This window comes from Triturus cristatus, chromosome 1_1, assembly GCF_964204655.1.
Source record: "Triturus cristatus chromosome 1_1, aTriCri1.1, whole genome shotgun sequence".
In the NCBI taxonomy this organism is placed as follows: Eukaryota; Metazoa; Chordata; class Amphibia; order Caudata; family Salamandridae; genus Triturus; species Triturus cristatus.
Window position 1 is genome coordinate 79,046,867 of NC_140579.1, and position 22,333 is coordinate 79,069,199.

Sequence of the window (22,333 nt, forward strand, 5' to 3'; positions counted from 1 at the left end):
GAGGGCGGGAGGGAGGAGGAAAACAACACCAACGCAGGGTGGGTTTCAGGAGGAAAGGGCCAAGCAACAATGAGTGAGGGATGGGGGCAAGCAACAGCAGTGTGGAAGAGGGGTGGGAGGGATAGGGCAAACAACAACAACACGGAAGTGGGCAGGAGGAACAGGGCAAACAACAATATGAGTGGTGGGAGGGATGGGGAAGCAACAACAACGCGGAAGGGATGGGAGGAACGGGTCAAACAGCAACATGAGTGGTGGCAGGAGGGATGGGGCAAGCAAAAACAATGCAGGGGGGATGGGGCAAGCAACTGCAACAAGAATGCAGGTAATGTCGAAAGGACGAGGCAAGCAACAGCAACAACTGAAAGCAGAAGTTGGTCGGGAGGGATGAGGCAAGTAACAGCAATGTCGAAGAGGGCAGGAGGGATGGGGCACGCAACAACACAGGAGTAAGGGAGAGGGCAAGCAACAGCAATGCTGGAGAGGGCAGACGGGACTGGGCAGACAACGACCATGCAGGAGCCCTGCTGCAATACATTTAATGGGAGAGTACTGGCAATTCTCTAGAGTAAGCAGGTACTGTGGATAGTGAGCTCCTGCACTTGTGTCTTTCCATTTAAAGCACTGGGTTGCAACGAAGAAAGGCATGCCCCAGGAATGCATTTGAAACATCAGGGATATGTCTGAAGAAAATAAAGACCTTACCCTCATTTTGTGTTGTTTTGCTTTTAGCTGAAAGCGAAAGACTTCAAGGTTTGTACAACGGTCATGTTGGACCGAAAGGGAGATTGATTGTACTTTTGTGTCGTTTCAATGGTGCCACATTTTACTCTATGTAGTTGGAGCCTGTACGTTGATAAAATAGCTCTGTGGGCTGGGCACGTGTCTGGACACCTGACCAACGCTGCTTTGAATCCATTCATCCTTCCAAGGGTGACAAACAAGAGTATTCTATCAGTTTCTAGACATATTTTAGTTTGTGGTTTGTGTTCTATAATCATGATTGTTCTTATTTTAATATATGAGCAATACAGAAAGGTAACGTTCTTCGATTGGCATTCAGGACAGCGGTCTTTGGTGCTCAGTGGTGTAAAATGTGCAGTTGTGAAACATGGACTTCCTTGATGCCAAGTCTTTCTTCAAGTCTTGCAGCATGCAGTGTGGAATGAATAGCTCTTCTCTGTTAATTATGTGCCCCTGGGGGATGCTATTGATTACAAGAGTAATTACTGAGATGATGATACATATTACGGTGTGCAGCCAGAGACGTTTTAATGCAGGAGCAAAGTGGGCTCTGGCCCAGGGCCCCAGCCTTTCAAGGGGCCCCTGACAGAGTCAGCTCCGTTCTCCAGAGTTTTGCCCTAATGACCTTGAATATTTCTTAAACAGATTATTTTAAATACTGTTTTCCTTTAATTTATTTTTTATGTACCTGATGTGTGAGTCTATTACAGCCATTTTGCAGAGAAATGTTGTGTTTGTTTCATGAAATATACATAAAAAAAGTTTATTTTAGATCAAAACAAGGCCTAACATGTAAGAAATGGGAGGGTGTCACAGAGATTATTTGCAGTAATATTGGTGAGCTGCTGCTGTGTTACAATATTGAAAACACACATAGCTATCCCTGAATATTAGATTTAAACTCATTTAGGGCCTTATTTATGAGAAGTGATGCATCGCTGTGTGAAAACAGGGATGCGTCACTTCTTAGTGCGCCCTCGTTGCAACATGATGGATGAGTCATATTTACTGTATGATGCATCATGTCGCAAGGAGTTACAGATACGTCAGTATTTCTGACATATCTGTAGGCGCAAAAGTGATGCATTGCTGGGGTGTGTCTGAAAATAGACGCAAGTCCAGCAATGTGTCCTTTCACATGGGGCAAGCCCCATGCGAAAGGGCCTGCATCAGTCTTACGCCTGCTGTGAGGCAGGTGTAAGATATTGACGCAATGGAGTCCTAGAAGTGGTGCACTGAGTTCTCAAAGATTTCAATGCGCCACTTCTATGAGGCTTTTTGCGGGGGGAAAACCCACCCTGCATACATTGTACCTGGCGCAGGTATAATGTGGTGCAGGCAGATCTTTTGGCCACCAAGAGCTCAAGTCAGGCGTTTCTGGATTATTTTATGTTATGTTAGTGGGTTTATAAAGCGTGACAGCTTCCCCAGCAAAGAGGCGTCCCGGCACTGACAGTAATGAGGTGACCAAGATCAGGGAGGGCCCAAGGAGGCCTACGAAGTGGGAAAGAGAAAGGTTTTGATGGCTTTCCTACATTCGAGGTAATTATGGAGCCCCCACATGTGGGCCGGCAGCATGTTCCAAAGGATGGCCGCTCTGTTCCGAAAAGAACTACCTCCGGCACGAACCCTCCTAACCAGGGGGGCCACCACCAGGTGTTGTCCCATGGAGCGGAGCTGGCAGGAGGGAACATAAGGTAGAAGCAAGTCAGTCAATATATTAGGAGAGGCAAATTTCAGAACTTTAAAGGCTATACAGAGAGCCTTGAACTCAATCCGCCTAGCCACAGGCAGCCAGTGGGGACGGCGAATAGCGTTTGTCACTGAGCAGGCTCTGTGCACAGCGAGGAGAGATCTTGCGGCCGCATTCTGAACTCTCTGTAGCCTATGTATTTCTTACATAATCAAGTCCTGGTTTTATAATTTGCCTGGTGGGAGCATCAAAGAAGCCCAAAATGGGTATGAGTCCTCGCAACAACCCAAAGCCCGCCACCTTTTTCATTTGAGTCTGGAAGTTAAGGGAAGCATCCATCCAAACCCCTAAGTTCTTCACTGCCTGCTTGGGGGAAGGGCAGTGCCTAGGCTCTTGGACCACCAGAGCTCATTCCATATACCATGGTCATTTCCTATCAACAACACCTCCGACTTGTTGGCATTAAGTTGGAGACAGTTGGCGGTCATCCACTCGGCGACTACCCCAAGATCACCTTGAAATTTAAAAGCATCCTGCTTAGAGTCGCTCGAGATAGCCACCACCAACTATGTGTCGTCGGCATAGGAGACCATGGTCAGCCCTCTGCTCTTGGCTACTGCGGCCAGAGGTTGTACATATAGATTGAAAAGCAGAGGGCTCAGGGAAGAGTCCTGTGGCACCCCTTGCTTGATGGGAAAGATGCCAGAGGTATACGGGGGAGCTATCACCTCAAACATCCTATCAGCAAGGAATGAGGCCAGCCACTTCAGGGCTGAACCAACAATTCCAGCCTTCTCCAGGCATCGCAACAGAATGGCGTGGAACACCGAAGGATCAGCGCCGATGTTTGCCCAGCATCCGCAGCTGTCCAAAGATGTTCTGTCACTGCCAAGAGCGCCGACTCTGTGCTGTGGCCAGGACGAAAGCCATTTTGGGAAGGGTCAAGCCTATTGTTGGAATTCAGGTGGTCCGTGAGGAGGGAGTTAATATAATATTACCAAAGAAAACAACTTCAGTTTTGTCAGGATTGCACTTCAGCTGATTGATCTTAAGTCAGTTAAAAACCTTTGTGAGGCAAGACCTAATCATTGCCCTATCAATGTCAGTTCCTTTTTCACATGTAAAAATCAGCATAGGAAACAATTTTGGCGCCCTCTTCCTCTACCAGAAATGCAAGGGGGATAAATATATATTAAAAAGGGTAGGACTGAGAATGGAGCCCTGAGAGACACCTTCATTCATGTCCGGAACCGGGGCTGGGAAAGGGGGGAGCCAGATGTCCTGAGATCGGTTCGCCAAAAAGGATGACATCCATGTTAAGGCGGTCCTCCCCAGGCCGATGTTAGCAAGTCTCTCCAGGAGCTTCTCATGTGGGACCGTATCGAAGGCTGCCGACAGATCGAGCAGTATCAGAACAGCCTTGCCTCCCTGGTCCAGCTTACCTTTGACAAATTCAGTCACTTCCATCAGAGCGGACTCCGTATTGTAGTTTGCCCTAAAACCGGATTGGGACTCAGGTAGCAGCTTCCCATCTTCAATGTGTTTTTGGAGGGCCTTGTTTACATGCTTCTCTAATACTTTGGAGAGGTCCAGAAGAAGGGAGATTGGCCTGTAGTTGGCAGGGTCCGTCGGTTTGGCTGCAGCTTTTTTTATCAGTGGGAGAATCTTAGCATTCTTCCATAAATTTGGCACGTTGCCTGAGGAGAGGGAAGCATTAAAGAGCTGGTTTACCATGGGGTTTATGGTGGGAGCTAATAGTTTGAGGATATTCACTGGACATAGGTCGGTAGGAGAGTTGGAGTTAATGCTTTGGAGAAGGGTCAGTGACTCTTCAAGCTGAAACTCAGGGAAAGCTAGTAAGATGGAGGATCCAAGAGGTAGAAGGTCAGTTCTTCCTCTGAGATATTAGTGAAGGCTTGTTGGATCATGGAGATCTTTTTGTGGAAGAATTGAGCTATTTGCTTAGACCATACTTCCATGCATGGCCCTTCCTTTGTGCCGACTTTTGGTGCGGTAAAGGATTTAACTATGCTAAAGATTTCCTTACTCTTATTTTGGGCATTTTCTATCTTGGTTTTAAAGAAGTTTCTCTTGGCTGCCTTTACAAGAATGTAATGAGCTTTTAAGGTGTCTTTATACACCTTCCTGGCAGGTAGATAGGATTTACGCCATTTCTGTTCCATTTTTCTACAATTTATTTTGCTATATCTGAGGGAATCGTTAAACCATGGAGCTGGTGGGACCAACCACTTTGAGGAGCGGGAAAATACAGGTACCGCTGCACCAATGTTGGTTCAGAGCCATGAATCTATTGAGAGGGCGTCCGAGTCGGGCGGCTAGACAGCTCTGGTAAGGAACGACCAAGGGAGTCTGCTAACATCGGGATGGATATTTTATGGAACGTCCTGTGATTAGGGACCCTCTGCCCTGCGTTAGCCCGAGGGGCTGTGGCAGAGTTGGGAATGACGAATTTTAATAAGAGGTGGTCAGACCAGGTAATGGGAAGAGGTAGGCTTACTGATATGTCAAAGTTGTGAAAGATTTGGTCTAGGGTATGGCCCTTTCTCATGGGTGGGCGAAGAAATAGATGGAAACATGTTGCAGGCCTGCAGCATCTCCAATAAGGAAATTGTTTGAGGGTCATTTCATTTCATTAAACTTTATTCAGTGTGTAGAAACAACCATAAAGGTATACAGAAAATACAGTACATCGCGAGTAGTTCATAACATAAAAACTCATAAAATGTAATTAAAAAGATAGTACAATTACATCAAATCATCAAGAATTCAGCGCTCCATGGGAATAATTATGCTTTTACGTATATTAAGTGCATTTATAATAAAAAGCGCCATGGTAAAACAGACCCTAGCATCGCTGAGCTCGGACAAAAATTTTGCTGCAGCAAGATGTGATCCACCACCAAATGCGAGCAAAAGTGGTTTAAGGTAGTAAATTCTGAAACCAGTATAAAATTAGCAAAGCAACATAAAGTGCACTGTGCTCTGTTTACTTTGTCCATCGCATGGGCACGGAAACGTGTTTGAGGGACAGGATTTTTATGGGAAAAGCAACCAAATGATAGACAATACCCAATCTTAGTCTAACTAGGACAAAGCGATGTATGGGATTGTGTATATAGGTCAGCTAATCCTGGCAGCCCTGTACTTGGTTAAGCGTTAGATAAAACATAACTGATGGTTTCTTATTCTCACTAACTAGCCGGGTTTCCCTTCTAATATTCATATATAAGTTTCTCTGATGGACAATTTACTAAGTGATAAAACTTGAAGGGGGTTATTCTGGATTGACATATTAAACATTTTGCTATACACATAATTGATATAGCTTAGCCAAGGGATCATAATGGTGTTGTCCAATTTAAGACTGTCTTGGATAATTGCTTTGGTAAAGCTGGTTTTGTCTTTGGACCATAGAGAATGCCAAAGCAATAGGGGGCGTGATGCAACTACATCTGTGAGGTACTGTAGTCCGACTTCTCTGAGAATAATCTCAGATGAAGCCGAGGTAGGCAGACAAAGTAAGCGTTTTAGGAAACCATTTTCCTTAGTCTGCAAAACTTTACTATTAAAATAACCCCATACACCAGCCCCATATGTTGCAATGGATAAAACCCTTGCCTTATAAATTTCAGTCATCTCCTTAACTGGTCTGGAGCCCAAATTGGCAGACAATCTAAAAATGCCATGTGTACTTCTGTCCATTTTATTTTACTCTTAACATTAATGAGTTCACGAGTCCAGGAGCCATTACCAGAGAAGGTAATGCCCAAGTAACAAAATTAATCAACAGAAGCCACTGGTAATTTATCCAAAAGGAATGATCTACATTTTTTAACCTTGGACCGACATGCCATTGTGTAAGTTTTACTTTTGTTAATGACCAGTTTCCGTGCACCAATAAAATCCCCAAAAGCATCCCTTAGACGTTGCAACCCCAGAGGGGTCCTGGCCGGCAGGACCGCATCATCTGCGTACTGTAGTATCGGAATGGGGCACCCATCCACTTGTGGGACATCAGCATGGACAGTTTGCAAAGTCTGATCCACCCCATTAATAAATAAAGAAAATGAAATAGGGGCTAAAACACAACCTTGTCAAATGCCACGTTTAACTGCAAAATTATTAGTGCATTCTCCCAGAGAACCGTTGCACTATAGGGGACCCCCTGTAAAGGCTAGGGAGAAGAGGGGAAAGAACCAGAGACCACTAAATATGCTCCCTCATAGCCTATCTATTCCTTACATCAAGGACTTGCTCTCTCTTGAGCTATCTCATGCATATAATCACAACAGTGACACTTGACATTTAAATTTTCATTACTTTTATTATTTCATTGCTTTATATATTTTATATATTTTATAACATTTCACTTTTCTTTTTCTTTTTATGTATATCTTTCTTTCATTCAAATAGAAAAAACTGATTATGAAAATTCGTACAAAAAACAAAATCATCACAATAATTACATAAAATTTCACATGCACAAATCCATTTAATAGAAAAACAACCCCTGGACTAACTTCAATAAATACATCCATATCACAGCCATTCGAACACATACATACTCTCACAAACTTCATACAACCAGCATCTGAACAAGGTAGAGGTTATGTGTGACGCAGAAAACCTCCACAACCAAATAGATTTTTATGTTCAGAGAACAAGGCTCAACATAAGGTCGAAGCGCGTTTCGGCGGTATATGAAGAGTAGTTAGACCACCTTCATCAGGACCTTTCCAGATACCCACATCAATATCACAGCAACGAGGGGACAGGGTCAAAGGATTTATGGAAAATTGACAAATGGCAGCTATTCGTATAGTCTCATTATAAGCGAAAGAATCCTCCCTATATTTCCAAGGCAAGTTCCTTAGCAAATGCGTAGTTTCAATATGTATTAGTCCTGGGGCCCAATGCGCGAGGAAGCCAAGCTTTTTCCAAAAGTTGTTGATAGGCAAGACCATAGAAGACCTTCTACGTTTTCTTTCATCAATTTGTATTCCTCAGTCGATTTTTTTCTTCCCCCACTTATATCTGTTAGAGTTTCAGAGTTGTTACACGACTCGTGCGTTCTGCTTCTCAAAGTACGGATGTCTGCACGCGATGGCCCACAGTTCTCCAATTGAGAACCATAATTGCTTACCAAATTCTCATAAAGTCTGGCCAGGAAGCTCACAATTGGTCTAGAGCAGTGGTCTTCATACTTTTTTGCTCGGAGCCCCCCAAAGCAAAATGTTTTGGAGTCGGGGCCCCCCTGCAAAACTTTATGGCAAGGATCGGAAAACAGGAGATGCAGGGCTGAGCGCAGAGGCAGAGCTTTTGAGATCATATCATGGATACTTTTTTTTGTGGCTCATAATCCACAATAAATGTGAAACATATAATAGGGAAAATCATCAAACAATAACAGAAATTGACTAAAAACTGTTCTCTCCATAATTTGGTTATTGTGAGCCCTTCACACTCCTGGGCTCCAATGCTACTGCACTTACTGCACTAATGATAGCTGAGGCCCTAAGTAGAAGTCTACCCTCCTCTGCCTCTTTCACAACTTACCGACCATGGCCATCACTCCAATCTTGAATCAGGTTATCCATCCCTATTTTGGTTTTTGGAGGGAGGACCTGGCCCAAGGGCATTGGAAAACTTTACAAAAGCACCATATACATTACACAAACACTATTTCATATTCATTCATCATATATTTTTTTTATTTTAGGCGTTGGATGATTAAGTAATTTGAGTTGCGCTGACATGAGGACCTGAACTAGGTTCCAAAGTAGGCAGCTCTCGCCATTAGGCTACAACTCCTCCCTTTCAGAATAAAAGAGCTCCAGCGTGTTGCCCCCACCTTTTTGCAGCAAAGGTGCTCTCATCTCTATATGAAAGGTCCTTTTCAAAGCTTGACTAGTACGCTTTTTGCTATATTTGGGTATTAAACCGGTATTAATGAGGTGAAACCTATGCCCAGATAGTTTTTACCAAATGACAAAATGATAAAATAACAAAATAAATGTATGACAAAATGTGCTGTATAACATCACATAATTTTCCTTTTCTTGCCACATAATTTAGTCAACCCTACCACATAATTTGATCCTCCCCTGCCGCATAATTCCGGTGAGCCTGGCTTTAATTGGCCTCATGACGCTGGACCCTATGCAACTGGGTAAGCAACACACACAAAAGTTGCTGAGGAGCTAATATATGCTCTAACTGTTGGAGTCAGAGTGCTTTTTACCACAGGCATGGAAGTTGTAGCTCTATAAATACACTAGTTACTATTTCCCACTGTACAAACCAGGTTTCAAATCGGCGACTCTCTGGTAAGACAGAAATCTGCAGTTATTGCTTTAGCTAACTGAGGTTTATAACGTAAGACAGTATATTTTCAAAACATTTGTTTCATTTGCTTTGTTTTTTCATTTATTGTGTGTGCGTGTCTGAAGACATGTGGTCTAGGGGCACCCATACCAAGCAAGGTAGTCCAAAGAGTGAGGTGATCTACTAGATCAAAAGCGCTGCTCAAGTCAGCGAAAACAAAGATATAATCTTCCACCTTTGGCGCAAGTTTACTTGCCTATAAGCAGGTCACGATTCACGCATTGCTCGATAGACCCTAGGGCTTTCCGGAAACCAAACCGCGCAGGTGAGAGAATTGAACAGTCCCAAGCCCATTCTTGTAGTCTTTTCAGTAATACCTTGCTCATCACTTTAACAGACGAGTCTAACAATGAAATTGGTCTGTAAATTTTGGGGTCTGATTTATTGCCCTACTTATGAATATGAGCTATGATAGATGCACCCCAAGTAAGAGGAGGAGTTGATTCTGCAGCCATATTAAAAACTCTAGTTAAAATTGGTGCCCATAAACTAACATTTTGCTTAAAAACATCCACTGGTACCCCATCCAGGCCCGGTGCTTTCCCCCTTTGCTTTCATTCAGTGCCCAAACCACTTCCTGTAAGGTATTTATTTATTTGAAAGATTTTATATAGCGCTGGCTAGACCCGGAAGTATCAGAGCGCTTTACATGAGTATCAGACCATAGTTGCAGGTTACATCGTTACAAAGGTTACACAGTTAATCAAGCATAGCTACATAGTTACATGTTCAGTCGAGACAAACAATAAGGGCATATGCGTAAGGGAAAAAGCAGGCAAGGGGAGCGAGTCAGGGGGGAGGGGGTAGGAGATGGGGAAGTAGACAGCGAATGAAGGAGGGAAAGAGGAGGGGGAGGGTAAGAGACACAGCATGAAAGAAGAAGAGAAGGGAGGGTGACGGGGGCACAAACCGGTAGACGAGTAAAAGCTGCTTCCAAAGTCCAGTAAGCTGTGATCCCAGGGGAAGTGGTATCATTCCCCTAACTCAGATGCGAGAGGCTCCCTTTGCACAGTGGACTCTCTCAGAGGGGTCTCTGAGACTCCAAGGCCTACCTACTGGATCCTTCCCCAAAAAGGGGAGCGGGAGTGCTTTGGCAAGGGGCGCCATACCATACCTCAACTGTGCGTGGCTCCCTTGGCGCTGTGGACCCTCTCAGAGGGATCACTGAGACTCCAGAGTATAAGTAGTTGGATCTTTCCCCAACAAGGGGAGAAGGAGTGCTTAGTTAAAGGGCACAAGGGACAGGGGGTTAGGGGGCTTAGCAGGCAAGGGGAGAGATTAAGGTGGGAGGGGATAGGAGCAGAGGAAGTAGACAAAGAATGAAAGAGGGAAAGCTGTAGGGGAGGGTGAGAGAGAGCATAAAAAGAGGGTGGGGGGTGTTTTACGCGGTTGACTCTCTCAGAGGGGTCTCTAAGACTCCAAGGTCTACCTACTGGATCCTTCCCCAACAAGGGGAGAGGGAGTGCTTTGGTAAGGGTCGCCATGCCATGTCTCAGCTGTGCGTGGCTCCCTTGGCGCTGTGGACTCTCTCAGAGGGTTCACTGAGACTCCAGAGTAAGAATATTAGATCCTTCTCCAACAAGGGGAGAAGGAGTGCTTAGTCAAAGGGCAACAAGGGACAGGGGGCTAGGAGGAGGGTCGGAACTGGCAGGTCAACAGAGGGGGAACAAACGGCAAAAGAAAATCGCATTAATTACAGAAAGATAACACCTACAATACCCGAATAAATTAGCGATCCAGAAAAATACAGGATCCACTAAAGGCAAGGGTCAGGGAGGACAAAGGGAGGGAGTCAGTGAGTTGAAGAGTCCCACAAGGAAGATCCGTGTTAAGCTTGGTAGATTTCGCTAGGTCGTGGACCATTTCCAGGTTCCTGAGTATCATGTCCATTATGCTGGTACCTTCACCTTTAATATCCAGAGGTAACGATGGATTTATCAACTGGCCCCTTTTTAGAGTGGGCACCGATCCTGCTACAGGGGGATTAAAGATACTAGTGAAGTGCACCACCCATGCCTCGCAGGTGACATGCCAGGAAGTCAGGAAGCGAATCATCCTTTAAAAAAGACGAGTTAACAGTGTCCCAAAAATAACTTACTATCCCTTATCTCCGCCGCTTGAGTCAGTTTTGACCAGGCTATTTCCTGCAATTCTTTTTTCCTTGCTAGAAGTAACTCTCTTTGTTTAAATCTAAGAGATTTAACCAGTAGGCTATCTCTAGGTTGTTTGAGGGTCTTTTCCATTGTCCATATGTATATTGAAATCTCCCAGAATAAGGCAGTTGTTGTATTTTAAGTCCAGGGAGGTGGTGGCTGTATTAAGTGTAGTAATAAAATTTCCAATTGCACCGAGAGGTCTGTAAATCAGAAAACCAGCTATGCTATGAATGGGGGGGATAAGGTACAGCGGAAGCCTAAGGACTCTGCGCCCTCGATGTTTTCCATTGGGATGGGAGAGCAGTCTAATTTTTTATTGAAAATGATGGTGACACCGCCCCCCTTCCCACTCAGTCTGTCCCTCCAAAGGATATTATAACCCGTAGGAATGGCTGAGGTGATAGTAGGGTTGGAGGCTTCAGACGGGCAGGTCTCAGTGAGAAATAAAAGATCAGGCTGTTCGTCTGAAAGTAGGTCATAAATGTGTGGTTCATGCTTTTGCATAGAGCAACAATTTAAAAGGGTGAACTTTAAGTCCTCCGTTTTCTTATTGTTTTTACACTTATTGTTGAGTGGGAGGATCTTGGGTGCGAGTTTCCTGGGCTGGAGGAGAGACCAGTTGCACTTATTGCATCGTTAGTCTACCTCCAAGCTCATATCAGCCGCTGTACACTGACATAATGGTAGCCGCCTAAGGCTAAGCAGTTTTCCCTATTGTAATATAGTGGAAGAAACTCACCGGAGGGGAACTGGGCAGCATGGCTGGCGCCGGACGCCTCCGCGAAGCTGATGGGTGCAGACGGGCTTGTCTGTTTGCATCGGGAATATATAGGCTAATGCCTGTGATGCAAACTGGATCACTAACGCAGCTGAGGAAGCGGAAACTGCGTGGGCGGTAGTGAGGAGCCCGATAGTAGCCCCAGCCCTCCGCACAATCTGCGTATAATCCGTGACGGACCAGGACTGGAGGAAAAGCGAGATGCGAATCGGAGCAGCTAAGGAGGTGTAGGCAAGCAGAATCAAGTAAAGTGCAAGTGCACGTAGGTAGAAGAAATTGTTAAAAAGCAGAGAGTAATTCAGCCAGACATATACAATTTAAAAAGTATTAAAAACCTAGTAGCAGGGCAGGATACACTAAATCCTGACACTGTCAGCTGTGTGCGTCCGTTTGCAGCGGGACTATATAGGCTAATGCCTATGATGCAAACTGGATCGCTACCGCAGCTGAGCAAGTGAAAACTGCGTGGGAAACAGGGACTCAAATTGGATCATAAATTCAAAGCTGTTCTGAAAAGGGGCCCCCAAAATATGTTTGGCCCAGGGCCCCCAAAATCCTTAAGATGTCCCTGTGTGCAGCGCAAGTGGGTAATGACTATGTTAACTGACCTGCCGCTGATTGTCGGCGGTGTTGAGCCAGATGATGATGAAGGTGTAATTTATACTTTAGTGTTAACCTATTTTCCAATTGCGGGGGCTGGTGTGAAAGTTAAGATGATCTGCATCAGTAGACATCACCGCGCGGCCAAACTGCCCGGCAAAGGACCTGATCTACAAATATTGTTCTATGAGTAGGTGAGACTAAATCTGGAGTACTCAGGAGTAAGTCGCATATAAAAAGCTTTGTGGCTATGACCCATATTTCCTATTTCCAAAGGATAATAAATAGTGCGTGGTCATTCTTCCATACTTGGTGGAACAGTATATAGGGTACAAATTCGATATTAAAAACGGCTGTTATTTAAAAATACATAAAAGTGTATTGCAAAAAACGTTTTTGTTATGGTTACGATCAAATGTGCCCATTGCTGGAGCACTCATGAAAATACAAGTTAACGGAAAATGCTTAAAATGCGACAGAGTAATACTTAATCTTACAGAGAACCTACCAACGCTACTTTCAGGAAGTCCCCTAAGACAAGTGCTTTAACGAGCAATGAAGTTAGTTCATAAGAACATTTTCAGGTATCTATCGTCTGTGTTGAGTTGTCTGTTTGGTGAATGTGGGAGATAAACTCAGTCAATATGGGTAATTGCCCTAAGTGTATACATTTACATCAGAGAGCATACTATTGTGTGGGTCAGATAGATCTGTATTTAGTGTTGATAGATTGTAAAGGATGTGGTGTGCTGGCTGCCTAAATGATTCGAAGAGATAGGCTTGAAGTGCCCGTTTGAGATTTTTTGCCCCTTATTACTGCTCTTGACCAATAAAAAAAAGTACCTTCTGTTAGGGAGAGTGCCGATAAGCCTGTGAGTGCATGGGTGAGTGAGAGGTAAATGCGTGTCTGTGTTTATGTGTGGTGGGATAAAAGCAAAGATGAGCTGTGAGTAAAGAGGTGGGTGCATGTGTTGTAAAGTTAGGATTAGTAAATTGTGAGTGCTGAATAATTGGGTAAATTGATTGATTTGTGGTGGATGAAGAGGTGAATGGGAAAAGGGAAGCCTCTGAATGGATGGGAGTTGGAGAATGGTGAATAGTTGTTGTAGGAATGAATGCTGAAATTGGATCATGAATGTTAAATGGAAAAAAGTGAATTTCTGAATAATTATTAGTTAGAGATTAGTCAGTAGCTGATGGATGGTAATAGGTGGGATGGTGGTTGGAAAATGACAGGCGGACAGAGAATGGTAGATGAATACATGGTTGGGGATTGTTGATGGATGGGTTGCATATGACGAATGGACAGTGAACTGCTTGATGGAAAATGATGCATGGGTGAGAGGGCCCTAGTGAATGGATGGACTGAGAATGGTTAATGATTACATGGATGACAAATAGTAAATTCATGGATTGATAACGGACGGTGAAGGGTGAGATTGGCTGTATGGTGTTTGTAGGGAAGCATATGTATAGATGTCAGCACAGTGTTTGTGTGGGCTAATGGCATGTGTGTGTGCGTTGGTTGAACGTATGATGTGTGTGGTGGATGGTGTGGGTGTTGAATGGTCTGCTTGTGGAGGTGTGTCTGTATGGTTTGTGTCTGAGTAGACTGATGGTATGTGGGTGGGTGGGTTGGTTGTTTGACTGTAGGTTTGTGGATGAATGGGTAGATGATGAATGGATCGACGTTTGGTTAATGGATGGGACGATGGAGGATGTGTCGATGCTGGGTGTGGGTGGAGGATGAAGAATTTGCGCAGCGGCAGCTGCAGCGCGGATCTCTTGAATGAGTCGGCGAGTCTCAGAAGGCTCTTGATTGTATTCAATTAACACTGAAGTTGGCTTTTAAACGTGACAAGAGGGACGGTTGTAACTTCTCATTAGTGGATGTGGCAACAGGAGAGCGGTGCTCACGAAAATGCCAGCTCTACAACAGCTCATTTACATTTCATCATTCTGTTTAAATTGGCTATTCTAGGAGCTCCTAATTCCCTTGTGAATTACTAAAACATCCCTTTGCTTGCAGACTCTTGACCACTGACACTGATGCTTCTCTATAGGTTAAAGTGGTTCTCTGAGGGTAATCCTAAATCATGATTAAGTCTATTAATTATGTCAGCTATATGGATGAGTCTAGCTCCAAGGCACCATTGGACACTTTACAATTTTATTGCAGCAGGGTCATGTCAGGCATGAGGTGCGGTTGCAAGGACACTGTTGAACCTGGGTGGCTTAAATTGGCACCAGTTAAAAAGAATCAGGATGTGGTTTCGAGGCAATATGTAGTTAGAACAACACGCTGAACAGTTCTTCTAACATGACATTAAATATATTCCTCCATTAAGACACATTTTCAATTTGAGTCAAGGGAAATAATGCTATTTTCTTAGAATTACACAATTTTTCATCAAGTATTGAGTCTGGGATTAGAATTCGTGAATTTAAATACCAGGCATTAATATATCTAGCAGTTAATTTCTAGTTCCAATCTGCGGTCTCACCCTCCGCTGTGATGTTTTACAGCCAACATAAAACCCTAGCTAGATTTTCTGAGAACACAGAGAAACTATTTGCTGTTTTGCGAATGATTTGTGCAGCCCTATCCTAAAACAAACCAGTTGTAACATAAGGTGCACTTTTATATTAATATGCATTGACGTCTTGGGTGGGTTGATGGTGTAGTGCTAAAAGAGAATCTGTGCAGTTTAACAGGACATCCGGTCTAGTGGCCACTTAGAAGGGATACACAGGTCACTAGTGACTGCAACACTGCCAATAGTGACCGGCAACCATGAAAGGCCATGGTCTAAACGGCAGAGACTGCATATCCTTCTGATGAGAGCAAACCATTCTGTTGGGTGTTATGTTAATTTAACTTATAGTGCGCACAAATGACCCTGGTTGTGGTATCTCGGCGCAGGTCTGGCCACTACAAATTACTGGCAGGGTTCAGATCGAACATGGAGGAGAGGTGGGAGGTAGTCCAGACAGTGAAGCTCCCTGCTTGACCCAAACAGAGAATAGCATAGGGGAGTAATGAGTGTTGCCTAAAAGGCATGGGGAGAGGAATTGGTGTGAGCGGAACAGACACTGGGAGCTTGTAAGAACAGGGACAGGGGGCGTGGCCATTGGCAAGGGGTCAGGGCTTGGGGTTGTAAATGAAACACTTGAGCTGGCGTGATGAAGGGAGATGCAGGAAAAGAGGCAACTCGGTCCATCCATAGCTTCAACGTGCTGACGTCCGCGTGGTGTATTGATGGGTCTACGTAGCATCAAATTAATGCTTTGTGAGCCATGCGTTGTAAAAGAAGAAATTATTTATCAGTGTAGAATGTAAGGAGTTTGTGATGAATTCACCAGCTACTTCCATCTGTGTTGTGCAATTCTTGAAATACACCTGCAGTTGTTTACACCTTGTGGTGCTGAAAGTCACTGTGCTAGAAGAAGAAGGTGGACGTATGTTCTGGCAACAGTCATGAGGACAGCCCAACATCATTTTTTAAAACACTGTAGTATGAATTAACAGTTTCAAAGAGTAATATTTGTGTATATGACCAATCGTAGATTCGAAATCGGGCTCATAAGGAATATATTTAATTAGATTATCTGAAATTTTTAATACAAAGTTAATTCATTCACAGATTCCTTCAGTTGCATTATCGTTTTGAACCAGCAAAATGAGAATACATCTTCCTCTGAAACCAAGAATTTCATATCCTCCATTCTGATATTTTATTTAAGAGAGTGCCAAGATCTAAAAGAGTGCCATGATCTAAGAGAGTGCCATGATCTAAGAGAGTGCCATAATCCAAGAGAGTGCCATGATCTAAGAGAGTGCCATAATCCAAGAGAGTGCCATGATCTAAGAGAGTGCCATGATCTAATAGAGTGCCATAATCCAAGAGAGTGCAATGATCTAAGAGAGTGCCATGATCTAAGAGAGTGCCATAATCCAAGAGAGTGCCATGATCTAAGAGAGTGCCATGATCCAAGAGAGTGCCATGATCTAAGAGAGTGCCATAATCCAAGAGAGTGCCATGATCTAAGAGAGTGCCATGATCCAAGAGAGTGCCATGATCTAAGAGAGTGCCATAATCCAAGAGAGTGCCATGATCTAAGAGAGTGCCATGATCCAAGAGAGTGCAATGATCTAAGAGAGTGCCATGATCCAAGAGAGTGCCAAGATCTAAAAGAGTGCCATGATCTAAGAGAGTGCCATGATCTAAGAGAGTGCCATAATCCAAGAGAGTGCCATGATCTAAGAGAGTGCCATGATCCAAGAGAGTGCCATGATCTAAGAGAGTGCCATAATCCAAGAGAGTGCCATGATCTAAGAGAGTGCCATGATCCAAGAGAGTGCCATGATCTAAGAGAGTGCCATGATCTAAGAGAGTGCAATGAATTAAGAGAGTGCCATAATCCAAGAGAGTGCAATGATCTAAAAGAGTGCCATAATCCAAGAGAGTGCAATGATCTAAGAGAGTGCCATGATCTAAGAGAGTGCAATGATCTAAGAGAGTGCCATAATCCAAGAGAGTGCAATGATCTAAAAGAGTGCCATAATCCAAGAGAGTGCAATGATCTAAGAGAGTGCCATGATCCAAGAGAGTGCAATGATCTAAGAGAGTGCCATGATCTAAGAGAGTGCCATGATCTAAGAGAGTGCCATGATCTAATAGAGTGCCATAATCCAAGAGAGTGCCATGATCTAAGAGAGTGCCATGATCTAAGAGAGTGCCATAATCCAAGAGAGTGCAATGATCTAAGAGAGTGCCATGATCTAAGAGAGTGCCATAATCCAAGAGAGTGCCATGATCTAAGAGAGTGCCATGATCTAAGAGAGTGCCATAATCCAAGAGAGTGCCATGATCTAAGAGAGTGCCATAATCCAAGAGAGTGCCATGATCCAAGAGAGTGCCATGATCTAAGAGAGTGCCATGATCTAAGAGAGTGCCATGATCTAAGAGAGTGCCATGATCTAAGAGAGTGCAATGATCTAAGAGAGTGCCATGATCTAAGAGAGTGCCATAATCCAAGAGAGTGCCATGATCTAAGAGAGTGCCATGATCTAAGAGAGTGCCATGATCTAAGAGAGTGCCATAATCCAAGAGAGTGCCATGATCTAAGAGAGTGCCATAATCCAAGAGAGTGCCATGATCCAAGAGAGTGCCATGATCTAAGAGAGTGCCATGATCTAAGAGAGTGCCATAATCCAAGAGAGTGCAATGATCTAAGAGAGTGCCATGATCTAAGAGAGTGCCATAATCCAAGAGAGTGCCATGATCTAAGAGAGTGCCATGATCTAAGAGAGTGCAATGATCTAAGAGAGTGCAATGAATTAAGAGAGTGCCATGATCTAAGAGAGTGCCATGATCTAAGAGAGTGCCATGATCTAAGAGAGTGCCATGATCTAAGAGAGTGCAATGAATTAAGAGAGTGCCATGATCTAAGAGAGTGCAATGATCTAGGACCGGGTACTGAAAAACTCTGACCCCCTTTACTACGAAAGATGGCCTTGGGGAAAAGGAGACCAGACGGCCAGATTTCACAAACCGGGGGACATTGTGTAGACAAGCATCTTTTCACTGTGATACGGTGATGGAGAGATCATGAAGAACACACTCAAACATCGGACCAAGCAGTTCAAATGTTGGAGCTTGGGAGTTGAGGCAAACAATAAATGTATTAAAAAATGTCGTCAAATTTGTTAACCCTTAGAATTAAACACTGCAGCGGTACTCAGCACCCACAGACCAATGGTGTGGTCTAGCTTGGTGTTTATCTGTAGTGATGTATGGCACCATTTGCCTCAGCAGTCCGCGACAATGAAAACCGCCCTAAACCACAGCACCTAAATGGGCATCAAAACATCATTCCCTATGTGGAAACGGAGAAGGGAAGGCCAAGGAGAGTGTAAGTTGTTGCTGGGTTTTTTTTTAGCATAACAACTGATTACTGCATATCAGTAGTATTCTGGCTTTCGACTATTGCTCACCCAAGGTGCTTCCTCTTCTTGGGCCTGATTCACAGAACTAACTTAAGACAAAATTCTAAACTAACATTTTGGCACTTACTCATTTCGGTATTCACAGAAGTTAGGACTCCTAACTTTAGGACTCCTAAATGCCTTCTGTGAATACTGAAAGTCTTAAAGTTAGGATTTTTCTCAGTTTAGGAGTAGTAAAGTCTAAAGTTGATGATGGAAAGGGAAGGGGATCTATGCTGCTGCCAGAGAAAAACTACTGTAAATTATCTACTTATCTAAGTCGCCTTATGCGATCAAGAACAAAGAGCTTTCAGAGTTCTTCTGAGAGAGGGGCCTAGGATACACCTACATGTTGATTCCTTTGATTAGAAGATTTATTTGGGCAGAAGTTGTGTGTTTCTATTAAAAGTAGTGGTAGTGCTTATATTGTATGTTTTGGCTTGTAGCAAAGCTTATACTCAACTGTCTTGGTTATGGAGGCAAGCCGATGATTATGGCTATAGGCCTAATGTGTTTATTGTGAAATGTTAGAAAGAAAAGACAGTAGGCCTGATGTATTTATTGTGAAAAGCATATGTAAAACTCAATAGGCATTTAAGGGTGGATTGGTTTTTACTTTGTTTCTGATGGATACTGCTAACTGCAGATTCTTCACCTTGTGAATACCCCTAGGTGCCAGACTGGATCCAGAGTTTTTCTCTGCATTGCTCCTGTGCGCCAATAGAAGGCGTCGTGCAACTAGTGTCTGCTTTGTCCCAACCTGTTAGTGACACTAGAGCCACATATAGGCGCCACCCTCATGTGCTGACATCAGTTCCTTTCTTTCTGTGCCTTCGGACACAGATTCGGAGCTCACTTCCTCAACTTTTTCTTTGTTATTATATTGACAAGTTTTTGTGCAAAATGTTCTCAACATTTTACAATGGCCCTTGTCCCCTCCGAAAACTACAGGATTTATACCTTGCAAGCACTGCCACAAACAGATGCCTGTGACAGACCTCCACCAGGTATGTCTCTGGTGCTTAGGGTCTTCATACGACTTCAAAGCTTGTGAAGACTGCGCCAGGATGAATCCCAAGTTGATCCAGGATCACATTGCCACACTCTATGTCGCCAAACAACGTTGGAAGGCGCGTAAGATCCAGTCCTGGTCAAAGTTAAGAGCAAACTGGAAGCAAACTGGACCATGTGATGCCAGGAGAGCACGGCCTGGGACAAAAGAGAGGATTCAGATCTCTGGAAGCAAACTGGACCATGTGATGCCAGGAGAGCACAGCCTGGGACAAAAGAGAGGATTCAGACCTCTGGAAGCAAACTGGACCATGTGATGCCAGAAGAGCACGGCCTGGGACAAAAGAGAGGATTCTGACCTCTGGAAGCAAACTGGACCATGTGATGCCAGGAGAGCACGGCCTGGGACAAAAGAGAGGATTCTGACCTCTGGAAGCAAACTGGACCATGTGATGCCAGGAGAGCACGGCCTGGGACAAAAGAGAGGATTCTGACCTCTGGAAGCAAACTGGACCATGTGATGCCAGGAGAGCACGGCCTGGGACAAAAGAGAGGATTCTGACCTCTGGAAGCAAACTGGACCATGTGATGCCAGGAGAGCACGGCCTGGGACAAAAGAGAGGATTCTGACCTCTGGAAGCAAACTGGACCATGTGATGCCAGGTGAGCACGGCCTGGGACAAAAGAGAGGATTCTGATCTCTGGAAGCAAACTGGACCATGTGATGCCAGGAGAGCACGGCCTGGGACAAAAGAGAGGATTCTGACCTCTGGAAGCAAACTGGACCATGTGATGCCAGGTGAGCACGGCCTGGGTCAAAAGAGAGGATTCTGACCTCTGGAAGCAAACTGGACCATGTGATGCCAGGAGAGCACGGCCTGGGACAAAAGAGAGGATTCTGACCTCTGGAAGCAAACTGGACCATGTGATGCCAGGAGAGCACGGCCTGGGACAAAAGAGAGGATTCTGACCTCTGGAAGCAAACTGGACCATGTGTTGCCAGGAGAGCACGGCCTGGGACAAAAGAGAGGATTCTGACCTCTGGAAGCACACTGGACCATGTGATGCCAGGAGAGCACGGCCTGGGACAAAAGAGAGGATTCTGACCTCTGAAAGCAAACTGGACCATGTGATGCCAGGAGAGCACGGCCTGGGACAAAAGAGAGGATTCCGACCTCTGGAAGCAAACTGGACCATGTGATGCCAGGAGAGCACGGCCTGGGACAAAAGAGAGGATTCTGACCTCTGGAAGCAAACTGGACCATGTGATGCCAGGAGAGCACGGCCTGGGACAAAAGCGAGGATTCAGACCTCTGGAAGCAAACTGGACCATGTGATGCCAGGAGAGCACGGCCTGGGACAAAAGAGAGGATTCTGACCTCTGGAAGCAAACTGGACCATGTGATGCCAGGAGAGCACGGCCTGGGACAAAAGAGAGGATTCAGACCTCTGGAAGCAAGCTGGACCATGTGATGCCAGGAGAGCACGGCCTGGGACAAAAGAGAGGATTCAGACCTCTGGAAGCAAGCTGGACCATGTGATGCCAGGAGAGCACGGCCTGGGACAAAAGAGATGATTCTGACTTCTGGAAGCAAGCTGGACCATGTGATGCCAGGAGAGCACGGCCTGGGACAAAAGAGAGGATTCAGACCTCTGGAAGCAAACTGGACCATGTGATGCCAGGAGAGCACGGCCTGGGACAAAAGAGAGGATTCAGACCTCTGGAAGCAAACTGGACCATATGATGCCAGGAGAGCACGGCCTGGGACAAAAGAGAGGATTCTGACCTCTGGAAGCAAACTGGACCATGTGATGCCAGGAGAGCACGGCCTGGGACAAAAGAGAGGATTCAGACCTCTGGAAGCAAGCTGGACCATGTGATGCCAGGAGAGCACGGCCTGGGACAAAAGAGAGGATTCAGACCTCTGGAAGCAAACTGGACCATGTGATGCCAGGAGAGCACAGCCTGGGTCAAAAGAGAGGATTCTGACCTCTGGAAGCAAACTGGACCATGTGATGCCAGGAGAGCACGGACGTCCTGGGACAAAAGAGAGGATTCAGACCTCTGGAAGGAAACTGGACCATGTGATGCCAGGAGAGCACGTCCTGGGACAAAAGAGATGATTCTGACCTCTGGAAGCAAACTGGACCATGTAATGCCAGAAGAGCACGGCCTGGGACAAAAGAGAGGATTCAGACCTCTGGAAGCAAACTGGACCATGTGATGCCAGGAGAGCACAGCCTGGGACAAAAGAGAGGATTCAGACCTCTGGAAGCAAACTGGACCATGTGATGCCAGAAGAGCACGGCCTGGGACAAAAGAGAGGATTCTGACCTCTGGAAGTAAACTGGACCATGTGATGCCAGGAGAGCACGGCCTGGGACAAAAGAGAGGATTCTGACCTCTGGAAGCAAACTGGACCATGTGATGCCAGGAGAGCACGGCCTGGGACAAAAGAGAGGATTCTGACCTCTGGAAGCAAACTGGACCATGTGATGCCAGGAGAGCACGGCCTGGGACAAAAGAGAGGATTCTGACCTCTGGAAGCAAACTGGACCATGTGATGCCAGGAGAGCACGGCCTGGGACAAAAGAGAGGATTCTGACCTCTGGAAGCAAACTGGACCATGTGATGCCAGGTGAGCACGGCCTGGGACAAAAGAGAGGATTCTGATCTCTGGAAGCAAACTGGACCATGTGATGCCAGGAAAGCACGGCCTGGGACAAAAGAGAGGATTCTGACCTCTGGAAGCAAACTGGACCATGTGATGCCAGGTGAGCACGGCCTGGGTCAAAAGAGAGGATTCTGACCTCTGGAAGCAAACTGGACCATGTGATGCCAGGAGAGCACGGCCTGGGACAAAAGAGAGGATTCTGACCTCTGGAAGCAAACTGGACCATGTGATGCCAGGAGAGCACGGCCTGGGACTAAAGAGAGGATTCTGACCTCTGGAAGC